The 6674-nt window shown below is 47.7% G+C and overlaps 1 non-coding gene across 1 annotated transcript; it reads left to right on the plus strand.

The window, feature by feature from the left end:
- The first annotated feature begins 6281 nt into the window (after positions 1-6281).
- On the plus strand, positions 6282-6388 carry LOC127212120 (U6 spliceosomal RNA). Its single transcript, XR_007833503.1, has one exon. It is a non-coding gene; the product is annotated as a U6 spliceosomal RNA (small nuclear RNA).
- The last annotated feature ends 286 nt before the right edge of the window (positions 6389-6674 follow it).

Genomic DNA, 6674 nt, shown 5'->3' on the forward strand with positions numbered 1-6674 from the left:
GTGTGTGTGTGTGTGTCACAGCTTCCTCTTTTACATGTTGAAGGATTAGTATTTGCACTCACAAAATAGAAACTGGAGTAGTCACTCTACCCTTAATCCTGCTTCAGAGCAAATAAAAGTCAGCTCTCAATTTGTCTGCTCTAATTTAAAGAAAAAAGACAAAAACAAATTGAAGGGGAACTAAATACCTCAAGTCGGCTAGGAAGAACACGCACAGGCCCAAGGCTGTGGGCTAGCCCAGGAGCTAGCACACTCACTCATGCTATCTCCTAAACCATATTCAGGCTGTGGGCAGCGAGGAGGGAGGCTCCCTGGTCGTAACTCGCCAGGCCAAACAACTTAATATCAGACTTGCGTTTTGGTTACAAATCAAAAACCGTGACACTTCACTGGGGTCCCTTCAAACGCCAGTGAGTCGGTGGGCCCAGGAGCTCTGAGCCTGTGCACTCTGTAAAAAGCAAGACATTTTTATGGCCCTGGGGGATAATAAATGTTAAAACACCAAAGGTGGCAATATAACAAATATGCAAACTATCCTGAAGGGTATTAAATCTCGGAGCAGGGCAGCTTGCATTTAGATTGTCTCCCGGTCCTGACAAGTATAATGAATAGTCCGCTCCGTGTAAGAGCATCAGAGAGGAAGTGCTGAGCGTAGCAGGTATGAAGTGCCACTCTTTCTGATTTTCTTGTTTCCTGCTGAAACTCAATCTGTCTCCCTCCTTAGTCTCCAAGTGAGCAATTCCTACTGTGTGAAAACAATGGGAACATTTGTAAACAGGGTCTTCCAGGGCGAGCCCCAGGGCCTTGATCTGCAGGGACACAGCCACCTCAGAACATCTCTCCTTCCTGATAGTTCTGGACAGACCAAAAACTGCTATTCTGTGACCGTGTCTCTTTGGGGTCCCTTGACCATAGAGACTGCAGGTTTCCCTTAATCGGAAGGAGTAACGGCAGCAATCCTACCAGCGTGAGAGCTGTTTCTGGAATGGCAGCAGTTTCCTGTCACCTCCTTTAGTTCCCACCATGTCTACCTGGTGTAGGTGCCACGTGTGTCAGGAAGCCTTAGGACACACCCAGGAGGACACCGGGGAGCATGCTTGAGAAAGGTTAGAGGTCAAGCAGACCAATGGGTCCTACAAAGACAGGCAGAGACTGATCTGATGCCTGGGGAAGGACAGTGGGCAGAGGCAGGGATGCGCCCGTGGAAGCCGTGAAAAAGGTCACTTCCTCTTCCAGCTTTATTTCCTGTTTCATGATTCTCCCACTATTCACTCAAAAAAAAAAAAAAAAAAAAAAAAGCCACAGTCAAGGCAAATATCTCAGGGTGTTCTTAGAGTTCTGGCCCCTGATGCCTCTCTATGTTCTTGGTGACTTTTCTGAGTACCTGAGCCCCGCAACTTAGGTCTTCCTGCCGTTCCAATATGTGGTACCAAATTCAGGAGTCTTTCGCTCCCCAGCCTCTCAGAGTGGGAAATGAGCATAAGTCACACCTGTTATTTGAAGGTAAAACTGAAAATGGATCTGAGTCGCACAGGTAGAGGCAGGGATACGAGTGCACTACCCTGGCCAGGACGGCCCGCACATGCCGGAGCTCCTGCACGGACAAGGTGGTGACCCCGTGCATCTCTGTGGTCTCCTCAGCTGCTGCTAAAGAAGAATGGCATGTGCTTGTGTGGCGGGTGACCTGCTACACACTCGAGCCTCCTGATTCTGATGTCCCCACTGTGAGCTCGCTGCCTGGGTAACAAGGGACAGCCCGAGACCGTGTCCTGCACCGTCTCGCCGGAGACTCGGGGTTGGTTTGGACGCTGCTTCTCTGGTGTTACTTTACACTGGGCCCTACAGAGCTTTCCACTCAATAAAGACAAATATAAATCAGGATTTCCCCATAGTTTACCCAGAAACCAACTCTGCAGAGGAAGTCCAAAGACTGTCTCTCACAAGCTTCTGATTGACAAAATCTCTGCGTATTCAATATGTTGTTGTTGTTGTTGTTTATAAGAAAGTAAATCTTTCTGATGCAAGAGTTCACATTCTTACCCACTCACACTCCAACACACTCACATGAGTAATTACTAACCAGTATAATGACACCAGGAAAACTAGATGCATTTCATGCTTAGAGTCCCATCTACTAGATAATAGGTACAGTGGGTGCTAACCAGATTCCCATTTTTATTACAAAACACCGGGGATAATTAACTTATAAAGAAAAATATATTTTTTTAAATCCATGGTGTTGGAGATTCCAGTCCGTCCCTGAATGGCTCTATAGCCTTGGACTTCAGTCTGCGTGAGGCAGAAAGTGATGGTAGGTAGCATGGGATAGACCAAAACTGCTTCAGTCACAAAACAGGAAGCAAAAATAAAAATAAAATTAAGTTAGCTGGCATGTCTGTTTTGGTTACATACATCAGTGACCTTAGAGAGCTTAGAGGTCGTCCCCCCCCTGCCATGGAGCCTTCAGAGAACGCTTAGCATGCAAACCATAGCAAGAAAGGTGCATAGAGAAGACATGCAAGGTTGGGTATCCTGGAAAAGGTCCCCTGTGCTAAGGATTTAGAAAATCATTTGTCAAGCACTCAGGTGCAGCCCCTGCCCTCGCAGGGTTCAGTATGTAGAGAAAATGGTAACATATCATCGGAAGAATTAAAGAAAACTGACAGTCAACTAAGTGGAGACCATGACAATATCCCAGGATTCCTGCTAGAAAGAAACAAGCATATTGAATTCCCAAACTAAAGCGAGTGAATCAGGACTTGCTCAGCCACATTCAGCGCCATAACACAAATGCTAGAGTTATCAATGGGATGGGTCCAAGAAAAGCCTTTGAAAAAAACTAAGAAGACTTTGCACTATCGTTACATACAACCGGAGACCCAAAGCTAAGCTTTCTGCGAGTTTCCCTACTTAACCCTCAAGGAGCCTAGTTGCCTTTGAGTTTCTCAGCACTTTCATTCCCCCCCGCCCCCGCCCAATCTTCTGTGTTCTGATTATCATCTCTGCCAGACAAGTCAGGAAAATGAGGCAAAGAGCAGTTAAGCCACTCGCCAAGATGGTACAGTTAGGAAAAGGACGTCTTTATCACTCAGCTGATTAGTGCTACAGTGCTATGGTTTGCATATCAAGTGTACCCTCAACAAGGTTCATGTGTGGAAGGCTTGGTACCCTGCTAGTAAGAGGTGATTGGACCTTATGGCCTAACTTCATTCATGTGGTAACCTATGGATGAGTTCATAGCCGAATGGGCTACTGGGAGGAGGCGGGGGATGGGGAGTGTGATTTGAAGGACATAGCCTGTCTCTGGTCCTTTTGGTATCTGTGCCTCTTGCCTATTACAAAGTGAGCCACCTTGCTGTTCCTTGTGCTCCTTACTGTGACTCTGCCTCAGCACTCATGAGCCCAGAAACAGATCCAAGTGACCACGGAGTGAGACCTCTGACACCACAAGCCAAAGACTATTTCATTAAAGCAATAGAGACTATTTCATTGTAGCAATAGAAAGCATCTCATCATAGCAGTAGAAAGCATTTCATCATAGCAATAGAAAGGCTGGCACCTAAAAAGAGTTAGAATTCTAGAGAGCAGTACTCCTCTCTCTGCTGTTCTGCCCACTTTCCACCTCTGTTTGCCTGAATAAACTGCATCTGGAAGGGCCTAGATATAAAGAAAGAACGGCCACTTAAGGGAAACATAATACTAATAGAAGAGGCCAAATGGTGAGTTCTTAAAGGGCAAAAGAAATCACAGGCCTTATGGTGGGTGCAGCCCCAACGAGTGGATGCTGTGAATGCTAGTTCAGCCCTTTGACCCATCTAAACACCATTCTACGGCCTGTGCTCAGTGAGCTCACTACTGTCTCAGCCAGTGATAACATGAAGATGCCTAAGAGAGGGAACTGGCCACATCACCTCTACTACATTTTCACCCCCTCCAGGCCACAGACAACCAGCCTCCAGCCTTTGATGGCCAGCCGTTGCCTAGCTGTCTCCTCAAACAGCATCCTGTGGTCCAAGGCCAGCTTGCTGCCTGCCTTCCTGTCATCAAACTGGCCACTGATCTATTAGCCTGATTAATGGTTCATGTGGCTAATCCGTGTCTGGCAGAGAAGATGCCATAATGAAGTGGAACTTGCTTTGGGACAGAAGACATGGAGTCGAGCTTTGGATCAGCTGGGGTTTTTTGTTTGTTTTGTTTTGTTTTGTTGTGTTTTGTTTAGCTCTTAACCTTAGCCTTGCGGTTTGAATGACAGGATAAACCCTCACCACCTCTATCCGGGTATCTGAAGATGTCACATCTTCCATTCCTCTTTTAAGATAGCATCTCTCTATGTAGCACTAGCTGACCTGGAATTCACTATGTAGAGCACACTGGCCTTGAACTCACAGAGGCCTACCTTCCTCTGCTTCTCAAGTGCTTGTGCCACCACGCGTGGCACCTTCCTCTCACATATTATACATGACAGGCTTAACATGCACTTGTTCCGTCTCCAGTAGGACATTTGCTTTTGAGTGTGTACATGAACCATCTGCTTCTGATGACAACGATTCTACGGGTCTGCGGGGGAGCCTGAGATTCTGCCAATTGGACAAGCTCCCTGCTGCTTCATCCTGAGACCACCAGGCTCCCAAAACTACCCAGCTCTTTGAAACCTGGGTTTTGTGTATACTTTGAATGCCTTCTACTCCTTTTGGCTGTCAAAGATCAACCTGTCAGGGAGCCTCTCCTTCAGGAAGTCTTCCTGGGCTGCTCAGATCAGTCAGGCTTAGCCTGCAAACTCCCACAACCCTTTGTGAGTCTCTCTGTCACACGGAAACAAGTGGCTACACTACAGCATCTTCTCTGACCAACCTTTGGGACTCCACTAATCTTGCATTGTGGTCAAACAGTGTTAGGCAGGTATTAGATGTCTTAAATTAGCTGTATAGATAAGACGCTGTGCAATCAGCTTCCTAACTCATTAAACCGGCCCATCGGAGGGCAATGCCAGTGTCCTTGGGGATGAGAAACAAGTAGCAAGACACAGACCTGGATTCAAGTCCTCGCCTTGGCTCTCCGAGCCCGTTGTAATGAACTCCTGTGCATCCATACATCCCCTGACTGTGGGATCAAGTAACACAGCTAGCCCAGCTTCCGGCACACAGTAGGGAAGGGATAAAGGGTCATTCCAGGCCACTGCCTGGCTCATGAGGCCCTGCCAAGCTGTAAGGAGAACCAGAGCCTAGCTGGAAGAGGCCTTTGATCTGACAGAGTGGAGCAGTTTATGACTCATGAGGCCTTCCTGGGAAGCCTATGGCATATCCTCCTCTGCTCACAGACAGAGCCTGGCACAATGAGAACACCAGTGGATGGCATTTGATCTACTCCTTTCTGCCTTCTTTTTTTTGTTTGTTTGTTTGGTTGGTTGGTTTTTTTCGAGACAGGATTTCTCTGTGTAGCCTTGGCTGCCCTGGACTCACATTGTAGGTGAGGCTGGCCTTGAACTCACAGCGATCCGCCTGCCTCTGCCTCCTGAGCCCTGGGATTAAAGGCGTGCGCCACCATGCTCAGCTCTGTCTCTCTTTCAGACAAGTCTGTTCAGCTGTCCCTTTTCCCAGCCTCTCTTCATCTGGCTATAAAGAGCCTTTTCTTCCTCCTGTCTTCCCTCCCCGCATCACTATTGCCTGTGCCAAAGTTCATCTTCATCCAGATGATAAGGGTGTGCTAGAAAGGCCTAGAGTGTCAGGCATGCAGACATCCAGTGCTCTCTGCCCCAAGGATCTGTGTGCCCTCGACTTTTCCAAGCCTTGGTGTTCGTTACCTATCGCTAAGTAATAAACAACTCCAAAATTAGCAGCACATTTTCAAACAAGCACTCACTGTCTCACAGAGTTCGGGTGGTCCAGAGCCCAGCAGAGCTGGGCCAGGTGGGGCCAGCCCAGGGTCACTTGTGAGGTTCCAGCTTTCTGTATGTTTGACTGTGGCTGAAAGAGCTGCTTTCCCAGTGGCTCTTAGCAGGAGACCTAGGGTCCTGGCAACAGGAGTCTCCCAATTATGGCAGCTGGCTTGCCCAAGAGGAAGTGGCTCACTGGAAAGCCAGGATGATTCCTGAGAAGCATGGCCATCACCATCCCTTCTGCTCTGCGGTATTTATCACACAGACCAGCTCTGGGACACTGCAGAAGGGGCTGTGCTTTGGAGTAAAGATCAGGTAGCAGGATCCGTGGGGCTTTCTTGGAGGCTCCCTTCCTGCTATGCACTGCCCCAGGCTCCAAAGTCATAGGTTAAAGATACAGCCTCTAGTGCTCGCTTCGGCAGCACATATACTAAAACTGGAACGATACAGAGAAGATTAGCATGGCCCCCGCGCAAGGATGACACGCAAATTCGTGAAGCGTTCCATATTTAAAAAAAAAAAAAAAAAAAAAAAGATATAGCCTCTAGTACATGCAAATGCAACCCCACATGGAGATAAGGCCTTTAATTGGGGGTGGGGGGGTTAGATAAAGTCATTGGGGTGGTCCCTAATGCAATGTGGTTATCATTCTCCTAAGAACACAAAGATGGCTCTATAGGGAAAAGAGCTTAAGAGGGAGATGTTAGAAGAAACTAGCTCTGCCAATACCTTGATCTTGGACATCTAGCCTCCAGGATTGGAAGAAAATGTATTTCTACGAAGGCCCCAGGGTTTGATG

Source organism: Acomys russatus, chromosome 29, assembly GCF_903995435.1.
Source record: "Acomys russatus chromosome 29, mAcoRus1.1, whole genome shotgun sequence".
Taxonomy (NCBI): domain Eukaryota; kingdom Metazoa; phylum Chordata; class Mammalia; order Rodentia; family Muridae; genus Acomys; species Acomys russatus.